The sequence below is a fragment of the Cervus canadensis genome, chromosome 32 (genome assembly GCF_019320065.1).
Source record: "Cervus canadensis isolate Bull #8, Minnesota chromosome 32, ASM1932006v1, whole genome shotgun sequence".
In the NCBI taxonomy this organism is placed as follows: Eukaryota; Metazoa; Chordata; class Mammalia; order Artiodactyla; family Cervidae; genus Cervus; species Cervus canadensis.
The window spans coordinates 15,409,318-15,425,424 of record NC_057417.1 but is presented as its reverse complement, the minus strand read 5'-3'; positions in this window follow the sequence as shown (position 1 = coordinate 15,425,424).

The following is a 16,107-nucleotide window of genomic DNA, read 5'->3' as shown; positions in this document are numbered from 1 at the left end:
ACTCTGTAATCTTCTGACTACTCCTGCGACAGCACATCGCAGCCTCTCCCCCCCCCCCCCCCCGCCACTTTGGATTCTCCCGGTCCGGACTGTCCAATGAAAGAGTCGGTTTCCCCGGTTTTCACCCGCGGCGTCTGGGCTCAAGCCATCTGAACTCCAGGACTTCCCGCTCCGTGGAAGCCAGCGGCTTTAGAAAACCTTCGTCTGTCTGCCCTTCTGCAGAGACTTAGGCTTCGAAACCGGGTGTGATCGCCTGTTGCTTGGTGAAGTCGTCGTTAGATCATTAGCTCCGTGAGGACATAGGCCTTGTCCAATCAATTCGCTTCTTTAACTGCCAGACCACGCCAGGGATACACCTGGGTGAGACGGAAGCTTAGGAAATCAGTACAACTAAGGTCTCTGCTGTCCTGGAGTTAATAGTTTAGGCTGGGGTTACTTAGAAAATAAAAACTGTACTATAGTTTTGTTTTAGAAAAATTAAAATGTTTTGAATAGTAGTGGTGTGAGTGGGTGAGAAGTGGAACTTCTAAGGTGAAGCTTGCATATGGAGAGTCACGTGACTGCTGAGAAAGTGAAGTGAAAGTCGCTCAGTCGTGTCCGACTCTTTGTCTTAGTCGTGTCCGACCCCATGGACTGTGCAGTCCATGGAATTCTCCAGGCCAGAATCCTGGAGTGGGTAGCCTTTCCCTTCTCCAGGGCATCTTCCCAAGCCAGGAGTGGAACCGAGGTCTCCTGCATTGCAGGCAGATTCTTACCAACTGAGCTATCAGGGAAGCCTCACGTGACTGCTGAGGAAAGAAAATTCTGTGCTCTTTTCCACAAGTATTAACTAAGAAGTTGTCCGTGCCAGACACTATGCTGAAGATTAAGGCATGGTCCCTGCCCTTCAGGGACTTATAGCCTTGTACCTTGCTGCGTTGCATGGTTGGGTAACTAACATTAACATCACTTAGGAGTCTGTTACAAGTGAAGAATTTTCAGATCCCATACTGGATCAAAATCTGCATTTTTACAAGATCTCGAGGTGATTGGTATGCACATGAAAATTTCATAAGGCGTTACAGAGCAGAGAAACTAATCCTCAGCTCGTGTCTGAGTTTCTCTACACTCACAACTCTGTAATAGATTACAGGGGACACCTAAGACCCGGTAATGGAGAATATGGCAGGAGTTCCTTGCTGCCTAGTGGTTAGGATATGGTGCTGTCGCTACTGTGGCCCAGGTTCGATCCCTGGTTGGGAACTGAAAGCCTGTAAACTACCGGGAGGTACAGCCAAAAAATATTTTTAAAAATGCGAAAAAGAATCTGGCACAAAAACTGTGGTAGGCTTACATAGCGGTGCATGAGATGATTTAAAGTTGGTACATAAGACTTCCCTGGTGGTACAGTGGATAGGAAACTGCCCCCTGCCAATGCAGAGGACACAGGTTCGATCCCTGGTCCAGGAATATTCCACATGCAGTGGAGCAACTAAGCCCCTGCCACAGCTAATGATCCTGCTCTAGAGCCTCACATGGCAACTACTGAAGCCCCTGTGCCTAGAGCCTGTGCTCAGCAAGGGAAACCACTGCAAGGAGAAGGCCGTGCACTACAACTAGGGAGTAACTCCCCACGCCCCTACCCTTCCCCACAACGCCTCCCCACTGCGGCCCCCCCCCCCCCCCCCCCCCCCCCCCCCCCCCCCCCCCCCCCCCCCCCCCCCCGCCATTGCAGCAACTAGAGAAAGTGTATGCATAGTAACAGACACCCAGCACAACCAAAAACTGAAATAAATTAAAAAATAAAGTTGGTACATAAATGAACAATTGTTCTATTTTAATGGTTATATATTATTTTGAATATTGTGGCAAGCAATGCTGGTAATGAGTTTCCTTTTGGTATATGTTTATAAAAGAATAAAAGATTGATGTAAACAACATTAAATAAATTAACTATAGGTGATATTGGAGAAGGCAATGGCACCCCACTCCAGTACTCTTGCCTGGAAAATCCCATGGATGGGAGCAGCCTGGTAGGCTGCAGTCCATGGGGTCACTATGAGTGGGACACCGAATAAGCGACTTCACTTTCACTTTTCACTTTCACACATTGGAGAAAGAAATGGCAACCCACTCCAGTGTTCTTGCCTTGAGAATCCCAGGGACAGGGGCGCCTGGTGGGCTGCCATCTATGGGGTCACACAGGGTCGGACACGACTGAAGCGACTTAGCAGTTAGCAGCAGATATGGACATATGGAAAAAATAATGAAGGTGTTAACAAGGAGTAAAATTTGAGAAACATTTCGCTCATCCAGACTCCCACCTGGTTAAAATTTTTCAATGATTTCCCATGTTTTTCAGGATAAAGTTCACATTGATTAACAGGATATACAAACCTCGTCTCCAGTACTTTTTAATCACTACTCTCAAATTAACTGCACCCCTGAGCGTCCAACCATTGGAACTTCATCATCCAGTTGAGGTTAGGTGGGGTACACAAATGCACACGTCCATGAACACACTGCTATTTAGAATGTTTCCTTCTTCAGTTATAACACCACCAATGCATCAAACCATAATTGTGACCCAAATTAAAAAATCTGTTCAAAATGTGGTAGTGTATGAAATACAATTCACGCTAACAGCTACGTAAATAATAAAATACTGTTTATTAAGTATTTTGCAACATCGCAATATTGCCTGTTAAGTTTTACAGTATGAAGAAAGACTGCCATCTTGTGGAAATATCTACTACCACCACCTACCTAACTCAGTGACAGCTGTTTGTATGTGGAGGAAGGGTGTGTGTGTGTGTAGTTCAGATGGGATATCATTGTTAACATGTATTTGTGACATTGGTTGGTGCTGTGCATTTTCCACCTCACGATTTTTTTCAGCTCCCAATCAGCCTTGTAAGGCTGATTATATAATTATATAATTATAGAGAAAGAAGAGGCTGGCTCCATGAGCTCCAATTCTCACTTAGAATATATAAGGATATAATTTGGGGACATCAACAACTGAAAGGGCTGGGGATAGAGGTGCGAAGAGTAGAGTTTTTGTATGCTATTGAAGATAAGCTAACTGTTTAGTTGCTCAGTCATATCTGACTCTTTGTGACCCCATAGACTGCAGCATACCAGGCCTCCCTGTCCCTCTCCACCTCCGGAGTTTGCCCGATTTCATGTCCATTGAATTGGTGATGCCAGCCAACCACCTCATCCTCTGTTGTCCCCATCTCCCCTTGCCCTCAATCTTTCCCAGCATCAAGGTCTTTTCCAATGAGTCGGCTCTTTGCATACGATACGTATTTATTTAGTAAGCAGTCAAAAATGCTCAACACCACTAATCATTTATTGTTGTGCAGTTGCTGAGTCATGTCTGACTCTGACTCATGGGACTGCAGCAAGACAGGCTCCCCTTTCCTTCACTATCTCCCACAGTTTGCTCACATTTATGTTCATTGAGTCAGTGATGCTCTTTAACCATTTCATCCTCTGCCGCCTGCTTCTCCTCTTACCTTCAGTCTTTAACAGTGAGCCAGCTTTTAGCATCAGGAGTCTTTGCAAAGTATTGGAGTTTCAGCTTCAGCAACAGTTCTTCCATTGAATATTCAGGGTTGATTTCCCTGGTTTGATCCTCTTGCAGTCCAAGGGACTCATTCTAGGGTCTTCTCTAGCACCACAGTTTGAAAACATCAATTCTTCAGTGCTCAGCCTTCTTTGTGGTCTAACTCTCACATCTGTACATGACTACTGGAAAAATCATAGCTTTGACTATATGGATCGTTGTTGGCAAAGTGATGTCTCTGATTTTTAATACACTGTCTAGGTTTGTCATAGCTTTTCTTCCAAGGAGTAAGCGTCTTTTAATTCCATGGCTGCAGTCACCATCCACAGTGATTTTAGAGCCCAATAAAATAAAGTCTGTCACTGTTCCTATTTTATCCCCATCTATTTGCCATGAAGTGATGGAACCGGATGCCATGATTCTCGTTTTTTGAATGTTAAGTTTTAAGTCAACTTTTTTACTCTCCTCTTTTCACCTTCATCAAGAAGCTCTTTGGTTCCTCTTTGCTTTCTGCATTAGGGTGGTGTCATCTGCATATCTGAGGTTATTGATATTTCTCCCAGAAATCTTGATTCCAACTTGTGCTTCATCCAGCCAGTGTTTCTCATGATGTACTCTGATAAACTAGTACAAATTCAAATTAGAATGTTTTAACTTTACAATTTAAATATGGTCCCAATGGTGGCCACAAAGAAAATAGCTGTAGAGTATACACAAACGGAAAAGAGAAAGGAATTTAAGGATTTTACTACAAAATTCAACTAAAGACAAAAGAAAGCATTAATGTAGGAAATAAGGGACCAAAATAAAGTTGTAAGGCATATAGAAATGAAAGAGCAAAATGACAGAAGTAAGTCCTTGTTAGTAATTACTTTAAATGTAATCAAAAGACAGATTAGCTGAATTGATAAAAACATATTTCAACTATATGCTGCTTACCAGAGACTAACTTTAGACCTTAAATACAATGGGTTGAAAGTGAAAGAAATGGAAAAAGATACTCCATGCAAACAATAACCAAAAGAAACCAGGGGCAGCTCCATTAATATTGAGGCAAAAATAGACTTAAATTTTTTTATATTGTGTTGGAATATAGCAAATTAACAATATTGTCACAGTTTCAAGTGAACAGAAGAGAGTCCGCCATACATATATCCATTCTCCCTGAAACTCCCCTTCCATCCAGGCTGCCACATAATGTTGAGCAGAGTTCCATGTGCTATTCACTAGGTCCTTCTTGGTTATCCATTTTAAATATAGCAGTGTGTACTTGTCCATTCCAAAGTCCCTAACTATCCCTTTCCCCCATTCTTCCCTCTGGCAACTGTAAATTTGTTCTCTGTGAGTCTTTATGTTTTATAAGTAAGTTCATTTGTATCATTTCTTTATAGATTCCACATATAAGGGATGTCATATGATATTTCTCCTTATCTCCTTATCTGTCACTAAGTATGACAATCTCTACATCCATCCATGTTGTTGCAAATGGCATTATTTCATTCTTTTTGGTGGTTGAGTAATATTCCACTGTAAATATACACCATATCTTCTTCATCCATTCCTCTGTCGATGGATATTTAGGTTGCTTCCGTGTCTTGGCTATTGTAAACAATGCATCAATAAACATTGGGGTGCATGTATCCTTTCAGATCATGTTTTTATCCAGATATGTGCCCAGGAGTTGGATTGCAGGGTCATATGGTAGCTCCATTTTTAATTCTTTAAATAACCTCCATACTGTTCTCCATAGTAGCTGTACCAATTTACATTCCTGCCAACAGTGTAGGATGTTTCGCTTTTCTCCACACCCTCTCCAGCATTTATTGTTTGTGGATTTTTTGATGATAGCCGTTATGACTGGAGTGAGGTAATATCTCATTGTAGTTTTGATTTGCATTTATCTAATAACTAGCAATATTGAACATCTTTTCACTTGCCTCTTGGCCATCTGCATGTCTTCTTTGGAGAAATGTCTACTTACATCCTCTGCCATTTCGTGATTGGGTTGTCTGTTTTGATCCTGTTAAGCATCATGAGCTGTTTGTAAATTTTGGAAACTAATCCTTTGTTAGTCACATCGTTTGCCAATATTTTCTCCCAATCTGTGGGTTGTTTTTCCATTTTGTTTATTGTTTTCTTCATTATGCAAAAGCTTTTGAGTTTGAGTCAGTCCTATTTGTTTATTTTTATTTCCATTATTCTGGAAGGTGGATCAAAAAAGAAATTGCTGTGATTTATGTCCGAGTGTGTTCTGCCTATGTTTTCCTCCAGGTATTTTATAGTGTCCTGTCTCATGTTTAGATCTTTAATGCACTTTTTAAAAGATTAAAAAAACTTTTTAAATTGAAGGATAGTTGCTTTACAGAATTTTGTGGTTTTCTGTCATACAGAAATCTGCCCAACAAAAATCAGCCATAGGCACACCCACATCCCCTCCCTCCCTGATGTCCCTCCCATCTCCCTCCCCATCCCACCCTTCAGCCTGTCACAGAGCCCCTGTTTGAGTTCCCTGAGTCATACAACAAATTCCCATTGGCTATCTATTTTACATATGGTATTGTACATTTCTATGTTTCTGTTTCCATACATCTCCCCTTCTCCCTCCTCTCCTCCCCCCATGTCCATAGGTCTGTCCTCTTTGTCCGTTTCTCCACTGCTGCCCTGAAAATAGATTCATCAGTGCCATCTTTTTGGAACATGCTTCCTTTGTAGCTCAATTGGTAAAGAATCTGCCTGCAATGCAGGACACCCAGGTTCAATTCCCAGGTCCAGAAGATCCTCTGGAGAAGGAAATGGCAACCCACTCTAGTATTCTTTCCTGGAAAATCCCGTGGATAGAGGGACCTTGCAGGCTACAGTGCATGGGGTTGCAAGAGTAGCGACTAAACCATCACCATCTTTTTAGATTCCATATACATGTGTCAGTATACGATATTTATAGTTCTCTTTCTGACTTGCTTCACTTGTATAATAGGCTCTAGTTTCGTCTATCTCATTAAAATGGATTCAAATGCATTCCTTTTTATGGCTGAGTAGTATTCCATTGTATATATGTACCACAGCTTCTTTCTGTCAATGGACATTTAGGTTGCTTCCATGTTCTAGCTATTGTAAATAGTGCTGCAATGAACACTGGGATACATGTGTCTTTTTCAATTTTGGTCTCCTTAGGGTATATGCCTAGGAGTGGGATTGATGGGTCATATGGTGGCTTTATTCCTACCATTTTAGGGAATCTCCGTACTGTCTTCCATAGTGGCTGCATCAGTTTACATTCCCACCAGCAATGCAGGAGTGTTCCCTTTTCTCCACACCTTCCCCAGCATTTATTGTTTGTAGATTTTTTGATGATGGCCATTCTGACTGGTGTGAGGTGGTAAATTTCATTGTACTTTCGATTTGCATATCTCTAATAATGATTGATGTCGAGCATCTTTTCGTGTGCTTGTTAGCCATTTGTATGTCTTCTTTGGAGAAATGTCTCTTCAGGTCCCTTTCCCACTTTCTGATTGAGTTGTTTGCGTTTCTGATATTGAGTTGTATGAGCTGCTTGTATATTTTGGAAATTAATTCTTTGTTAGTTTTTTCCTTTGCTATTATTTTCTCCCATTCTGAGGGCTGTCTTCTCACCTTGTTTGTAGTTTCCTTTGCTGTGCAAAAGCTTTTAAGTTTAATTGGGTCCCACTTGTTTGTTTTTATTTCCATAACTCTAGGAGGTGGGTCATAGATTTATGTAGTCGAGTGTCCTGCCTATGTTTTCCTGTAAGAGTTTAGTAGTTTCTGGTCTTACATTTAGGTCTTTAATCCATTTTGAGTTTATCTTTGTGTATGGTGTTAGGTAGTATTCTAATTTCATTCTTTTTCACGTAGCTGTTCAGTTTTCCCAGCACAACTTATTGAAGCACCACTTAATTCTCTCCCATTGGGAAGCTTCCATGGATTTCCAAGGCCTCTTTTCCTTGTCCATTGGAGGGTAGACGGAATGAGGACCACAGTCACAGAAAGCTGATCAAGCTGATCACATGGACCACAGCCTTTTCTAACTCAATGAAACTATGAGCCATGCTGTGTAGGGCCACCCAAGATGGACAGGTCATAGTGGAGAGTTCTGACAAATCACGGTCCACTGGAGAAGGGAATGGCAAACCACTTCAGTATTCTTGCCTTGAGAACCCCATGAACAGTATGAAAAGGCAAAAAGATAGGACACTGAAAGATGAACTCCAGAGATCAGTAGATGCCCAATATGCTACTGGAGAAGAGTGTAGAAATAACTCCAGAAAGAGTGAAGAGATAGAGCCAAAGCAAAAACAATGCCCAGTTGTGGATGTGACTGGTGATGGAAGTAAAGTCCAATGCTGTAAAGAACAATATTGCGTAGGGACCTGGAATGTTAAGTCCATGAATCAAGGTAAACTGGAAGCGGTTAAACAGGAGATGGCAAGAGTGAACATCGACATTTTAGGAGTCAGTGAACTAAAACTGGCTGGAATGGGTGAATTTAATTCAGATGACCATTATACCATTATATCTACTACTGTGGCCAAGAATCCCTTAGAAGAAATGGAATAGCCCTCATAGTCAACAAAAGAATCCAAAATGCGGTACTTGGTTGCAATCTCAAAAATGACAGAATGATCTCTGTTCATTTCCAAGGCAAACCATTCAATATTACTGTAACCAAGTCTATGCCCCAACCACTAATGCTGAAGAAGCTGAAGTTGAATGGTTCTATGAAGACCTACAAGACCTTCTAGAACTAACACCCAAAAGAGATGTCCTTTTCATCATAGGGGACTGGAATGCAAAAGTAGGAAGTCAAGAAATACCTGGAGTAACAGGCAAGTTCAGCCTTGTAGTATAAAATGAAGCAGGGCAAAGGCTAACAGAGTTTTGTCAAGAGAATGCACTGGTCATAGCAAACACCCTCTTCAAGCAACACAAGAGATGACTACACATGAACATCACCGAGATGGTCAATACCCAAATCAGATTGATTATATTCTTTGCAGCCAAAGATGGAGAAGCTCTATACAGGCAACAAAAACAAGACTGGGAGCTGACTGTGGCTCAGATCATGAACTCCTTATTGCCAAATTCAGACTTAAATTGAGGAAAGTAGGGAAAACCACTAGGCCATTCAGGTATGACCTAAATAGAATCACCTCTAATTATATAGTGGACGTGACAAACATTCAAGGGATTAGATCAGATAGACAGAATACCTGAAGAATTATGGATGGAGGTTTGTGACATTGTACAGGAGGCAGTGATCAAGACCATCCCCAAGAAAGAGAAGTGCAAAAAGGCAAAATGGTTGTCTGAGGAGGCCTTACAAATACCTGAGAAAAGAGAAGCAAAAGGCAAAGGAGAAAAGGAAAAATATACCCATCTGAATGTAAAGATCCAAAGAATAGCAAGGAGAGATAAGAAAGCCTTCCTCAGTGATGAATGCAAACAAATAGAGGAAAACAGTAGAATGGGAAAGACTAGAGATCTCTTCAAAAAAGTTAATGATATCAAAGGAACATTTCATGCAAAGATGGGCACAATAAAGGACATAAATGGTTTGGACCTAACAGAAGCAGAAGATATTAAGAAGAGGCAACAAGAATACACAGAAAAACTATACAAAAAAGATCTTCATGACCCAGATAAACCACGATGGTGTGATCACTCACCTAGAGCCAGACATCCTGGAAGGTGAAGTCAAGTGGGCCTTAGGAAGCATCACTATGAACAAAGCTAGTGGAGGTGATGGAAATCCAGTTGAGCTATTTCAAATCCTAAAAGATGATGCTGTGAAAGTGCTGCACTCAATATGCCAGCAAATTTAGAAAGCTCAGCAGTGGCCACAGGACTGGAAAAGGTCAGTTTTCATTCCAATCTCAAAGAAAGGCAATGCCAAAGAATGTTTAAACTACCATACAGTTGCACTCATCTCACACACTAGCAAAGTAATGCTCAAAATTCTCCAAGCCAAACTTCAATAGCACGTGAACCGTGAACTTCCAGATGTTCAGGCTGGATTAAGAAAAGGCAGAGGAACCAGAGATCAAATTGCCAATGTCTGTTGGATCATAAAAAAATCCAGAGAATTACAGAAAAACATCAACTTCTGCTTTATTGACTAAGCCAAAGCCTTTGACTGTGTGGATCACAATGAACTGAGGAAAATTCTTAAAGAGATGGGAATACCAGACCACCTGACCTGCCTCCTGAGAAATCTGTATGCAGGTCAAGAAGCAACAGTTAGAGCTGGACATAGAACAATAGACTGGTTCCAAATTGGGAAAGGAGTATATTAAGGCTGTATATTGTCACCCTGCTTGTTTAATTTATATGCAGAGTACATCATGCTAAATGCTGGGCTGGATGAAGCACAAGCTGGAATCAAGCCTGCTGGGAGAAATAGCAATCATCTCAGATACGCAGATGACACCATCTTTATGAAAGAAAGTGAAGAAGGACTAAAGAGCCTCTTGATGAAAGTGAAAGAGAGTGAAAAAGTTGGCTTAAAACTCAACATCAAAAACTAAGATCATTGCATCCCATCCCATCACTTCATGGCAAAGAGATGGGGAAACAATGGAAACAGTGGAAGAATTTATTTTCTTGGGCTCCAAAAATCACTGCAGATGGTGACTGCAGCCATGAAATTAAAAGACGCTTGCTCCTTGGAAGAAAAGCTATGAACAACCTAGACAGCATGTTAAAAAGCAGAGACATCACTTTGCCAACAAAGAATCCATATAGTCAAAGCTATGGTTTTTCCAGTAGTCATGTATGGATGTTGAGAATTGGACCATAAAGAAAGCTGAGCACAGAAGAATTGATGCTTTTGAAGTGTGGTGTTGGAGAAGACTCTTGAAAGACCCTTGGATTGCAAGGAGATCCAACCAGTCCATCCTAAAGAAGTTCAGTCCTGAGTGTTCATTGGAAGGACTGATGTTGAAGCTGAAACTCCAATACTTTGGCCACCAGATGGGAAGAGCTGACTCATTTGAAAAGACCCTGATGCTGGGAAGGATTGACGGCAGGAGGAGAAGGGGACGACAGAGGAGGAGATGGCTGGATGGCATCACTGACTCGATGGACATGAGTTTGGGTAAACTCTGGCAGTTGGTGATGGACAGGGAGGCCTGGGGTGCTGTGGTTCATGGGGTTGCAGAGAGTTGAATACCACTGAGCGACTGAACTGAACTGAATTGAACCAAAAAGAGAAGAAAAGGCTAGGGTTGTTAATAGATAAGAGCCATGAAAGATTGGAAGTCAGAAAGCAAGTGGAAGTGTGTTGACAAATGAAAACAAATCAACTGCCTAACATGCATGCAGCAGGGCATGTGCTAGATCTGGTCGTGTTTTCTCGGTGGAATCTTGGTGAAGCCTAGGGTTTGGAGATGAGTGAGATTTGGAGACGTTAAAAGTATAGGGAAAATTTATTTTTATTGAGGTATAGTTTATTTACAACTTTAGTTTGTTTGAAGTGTATAACATAGTGATTCAAAAATTTTATAGGTGGTACTCCATTTAAGATCATTATAAAATATTGGCTATGTTCTCTGAGCAGTACAACATTTCCTGGTAGCTATTAATTTTATAAATAGTAGTTTGTACCTCTTAATTCCCTCCTCTCTTTCTCTTCCTCCTTCCCTCTCCCAGTGGTAAGGACTGGTTTGGTCTCTATGTTTGTAAGTCTATTTCTGTTTTGTTATAGTCACTCATTTGTTTTATTTTTTAGATTCTACATATAAAGTATTTGTGTTGTCTGTCTGACTTGTTTCACTAAGCTTGATACCCACCAGGTCCATCCATGTTGTTGCAAATGGCAAAATTTCATTCTTTTTTTAATGAGTAGTATTCCATTGTGTATATACACATGTACGTATATACATATCTTCTTTACCATTCTTCCAGCGGGGGAGCACTTAGCTTTCTTCCTTATCTTGGGTGTTGTAAATAATGCTGATGAACACTGGAGTGTGTGAGTCTTTTTAAGACTCCTCTTTGTAAAATGTATGAACCTCAATGATAAACAGAAAAAAATCTTGTTGGGTGGGGAGAGGTGGGCTTGTTTATATTTCAAGTGGAAACCATTTACCTACAAAATAATGCTGGTCAGCAACCCTGGATGCTAGGAAACAGTGGAACAATATCTTCAATATTCTGAGGAAATACACTATTCAAAGGAGATTTTCTATCTACAGTGTGAATAAAAAAGAAACATTTTCAGCCAGGCAATTACTCAGAAACTTTACTTTCTTCTCTTGCCCAGAAAGTTACTTGTGGTTTACTCCAGCAAAATGAGGATAAAAGCCAAGAAATTGGTTTTCAGTTGGAAGATTCAGTATACCAGAAAAAGTGGAACTAACCCAAGTGTGCTATAGTGAAAAGCCAAAATATAGTTGCATAGAAGGCTTAGAAAACCATCTGTCCAAATCTCTGCTCATAAATTAGATAGATTATTCTTATCTAGCTTTGATATAAAAGTTATTTGCTTTAATAAAATGATTTTGACAAATTTTGCAGTTTTTATATTTTCTGGAAAACTTTGTAATAAATCGAGATTCTTTGCAAATAGTTAAAACTCACCTGGGTATTTTTGGGGGGGAATGGAGTGGATGACTTTTGATTAACATTTCCATTTTGTAAAAGTAGGTAGTTATGCATCAGTTCAAGTTTTCTAGTTTTTTTCTTGGACATATTTACTTACAGTTTTCAGAGATAGTCTTTTTTTTTAGGATTTGAGAAAACTGATGTATAACTTACACACTGTCAAATTTTGAGAAGTGTGTGCAATCAATATATAGAACAATTGTATTACCCCCAAAATCCTTATATGCTGGTATGTTGTAGTCAACCCATTCCCCTATTTTTAGATCCTAGCAACTGTTGATCTGTTTTCTGTCTCTTAAGTTTTGCTTCTTCCAGAATGTCATGCAAACAGAATTAGTTGCCTTTGGAGTCTGGCTTATTTCACTCAGTAGAAGAGTGAAACTTCTAAGCCTTTAAGAGTCTTTAAGAAGCCTTTAAGAGCCAAGCATTTTGTTGAGTGTATCAATTGTTCTTTTTTTTTTTTTTATTGCTGACTAGTATTCCACTCTTTCAATGTATGTACTGATTCTTCATTCATTAACCAGTTGAAGGATGTTTGGATTGTTTTCAGGTTTTGGCAGTTATTAAAAAGTCACTTTAAAGATTTAATCCGTTTTTTTTTTGTGTGTGAACATAAGGTTTTGTTTCTTTTGAGTTAAAACCTAGGAGTAGAATTGTGGAGACATATAGCAAGTGTGTGTTTACTTTTATAAGAAACTGTCAAGCTGTTTTCCAAAGTGGCTGTATAATTTTGCATTTCCACCAACAATGTATGAAAATTCCAGTTGTTCCACATCTTCATCAACAATTGTTATTGTTATTTTTATTTTCACTCTTATAATAGGAGTGTAGTGATATCTCATTGTGGTTCTTATTTCATTTTTCCAATGACTAACAATGTTGAACAACATTTCTTGTCCTTATCTGCCATCTGTATATCTTCTTCGGTCTGTTCAGATCTTAAGCTGTAATGAAATACCGTGGACTGGGTAGTTTATAAATAATATTTATAAATAATATAAGTTCTATAAATAGTAGAAATTTATTGCTTATCATTCTGGAGGCTGGAGTCTGAGATCACAGCGCTAGCATGATAGGATGAAGGCTATCTTTCTAGTTCATAGCCAGTATGTTTTTCTGTCCTCGCTTGATAAAAGGGGCAAGAGATCTCTGTGAGGTCTCTTATGAATATATTTTTGAAATCTTTATTTATTTGGTTATGCTGCATCTTTGTTGCTGCATGTGGGCCTTCTCTAGTTTCAGTGAATGGGGGCTACTCTTCGTCGTGTTGCACGGGCTTCACATTGAGGTGGCTTCTCTTGTTGCAGAGCATAGGCTCTAGGCACGCAGGCTTCAGGAGTTGCAGCTTGAGGGCTCTAGAGCACTGGATTCAGTAATTGTAACTCATGGGCTTAGTTGCTCTGTGGTACGTAGAATCTTCCTGGACTAGGGATCAAACCTGTGTTGCCTGCTTTTGCAGGTGGATTATCCACTTACCACTTATCCACAGTACTTATACACTTATCACCAGGGAAGTTTGGAGTCTCTTTTGTAAGAACACTTATCCCATTCATGAGGTCCTCACCCTCATAATCTAATCACTTCCCAAAGGCCCATCCTCCTAACATCTCACCTTTGTTAGGCTTCAGCATACAAATTTTGGGTGAACACATTCAGACCATTGTATACTAGATACAAATACCTTGTTGGATATATTTTCACTCAGTGCAAATATTTTCTCCCAGTGTGTGGCTTGTATTTTCATTTCCTTAACAATGTTTATTAACAGCATAAAATTTAATTTTGTTGAAGTCCAATTTATCAGTTTTTTTTTTCTTTCATGGGTTATGGTTTTTTGTCATAGCCAAAAAATCTTTGACTAAGACAAGGCCATAAAAATTTTCTCCTGTTTTCTCTACACATCTTACAATTTTGGGTTTCATACTTAGGTCTATGATCTATCAAATAAAAACCTCTTTTAAAGAATAGTTATAATTTCATAGAAAAATAAGAAAAATAGTAAAAAGAGTTCTCATCACTTCCTATCCAATTTCCTCTGTCATTAACAAGTTACAGTAGCGTGGTAACTTTTTCACAATTAGTGAACTAATGTTGTTGCATTAGCTAAAGTTCATATTTCATTCAGATTTCCTAAGTTTTTACCTAATGTTTTTCTGTTCCAGAATCCCAACAAGAATAGCATATTACATTTAGTCTTTATGTCTCTTTAGGCTTCTCTGTTAAGTCTTATTTCAAAACATGTCCTTCTTGTACCTGTCCCTTCCAAATGAGAGGTCTGACTGTGAATAGGAGATGAATGAAATGAAGGTGAAGTTACAGTTACTGGAATGACACACACCAACTTTGTTGTAGTGGAGGGAGACCAACAGCCAGGAAGCTTGGGAAAGGAACATCTTAGACCCTGAAGAGACTGAGGGAAAGGAGGACATTAATGATCTTTTGTCATTCAGAACCACTGGTGGAGTATGCCTTGTGAAGGAAAATGCTATGATGCAATTCTCCCAAACCATTCCATGCATACTAAACTTGACCATCTTTTAAAAGTCTTCCATCTTTTATCAGATGGTTCTGATCACAATTTAATCACCATTCCCCTTAACAAGGCAAGAATAGTGGTAGGAATACACAGAGTTCAGTTCAGTCATGTCTGACTCTTTGCGACCCCATGGACTGCAGCATGCCAGGCTTCCCTGTCTACCACCAACTCCTGGAGCTTGCTCAGACTCACATCCATTGCGTTGATGATGCCATCCAACCATCACATCCTCTGTCATCCCCTTCTCCTCCTGCCTTCAATCTTTCCAAGCATGAGAGTCTTTTCCAATGAGTCAGTTCTTCACATCAGGTGGCCAAAGTATTGAGCTTCAGCTTCAGCATCAGTCCTTCCAATGAATATTCAGGACTGATTTCCTTTAGGATTGACTGGTTTGATCTACTTGCAGTCCAAGGGACTCTCAAGAGTCTTCTCCAACAGCAGAGTTCAGAAGCATCAATTTTTTGGCTCTCAGCTTTCTTTATAGTCATACTCTCTTGTCCACACATGACTACTGGAAAAACCATAAGAATACACAGAAGAACTGTACAAAGAAGTCTTAATGACCCAGATAACCATGATGGTGTGGTCACTAACCAAGAGCCAGACATCCTGGAGTGTGAAGTCAGGTGGGCCTTAGGAAGCACTACCATGAATAAAGCTAGTGGAGGTGATGGAACTCCAGCTGAGTTATTTTGAGCCCTAAAAGATGATGCTATTAAAGTGCTGCACTCACATGGAACCTTCTCCAGAATAGATCACATCCTGGGCCATAAATCTAGCCTTGGTAAATTCAAAAAAATTGAAATCATTCCAGTCATCTTTTCTGACCACAGTGCAGTAAGATTAGATCTCAATTACAGGAAAAAAATTATTAAAAATTCAAACATATGGAGGCTAAATAACATGCTTCTGAATAACCAACAAATCATAGATGAAATCAAAATATGCATAGAAATGAATGAAAATGAACACACAACAACCCAAAACCTATGGGACACTGTAAAAGCAGTGCTAAGGGGAAGGTTCATAGCATTATAGGTTTACCTCAAGAAACAAGAAAAAAGTCAAATAAATAAACTAACTCTACACCTAAAGCAACTAGAGAAGGAAGAAATGAAGGACCCCAGGGTTAGTAGAAGGAAAGAAATCTTAAAAATTAGGGCAGAAATAAATGCAAAAGAAACTAAAGAGACCATAGCAAAAATCAACAAAGCTAAAAGCTGGTTTTTTGAAAAAATAAACAAAATTGACAAACCATTAGCAAGACTCATTAAGAAACAAAGAGAGAAGAACCAAATTAACAAAATTAGAAATGAAAATGGAGAGATCACAACAGACAACACTGAAATACAAAGGATCATAAGAGACTACTCCCAGCAGCTCTATGCCAATAAAATGGACAACT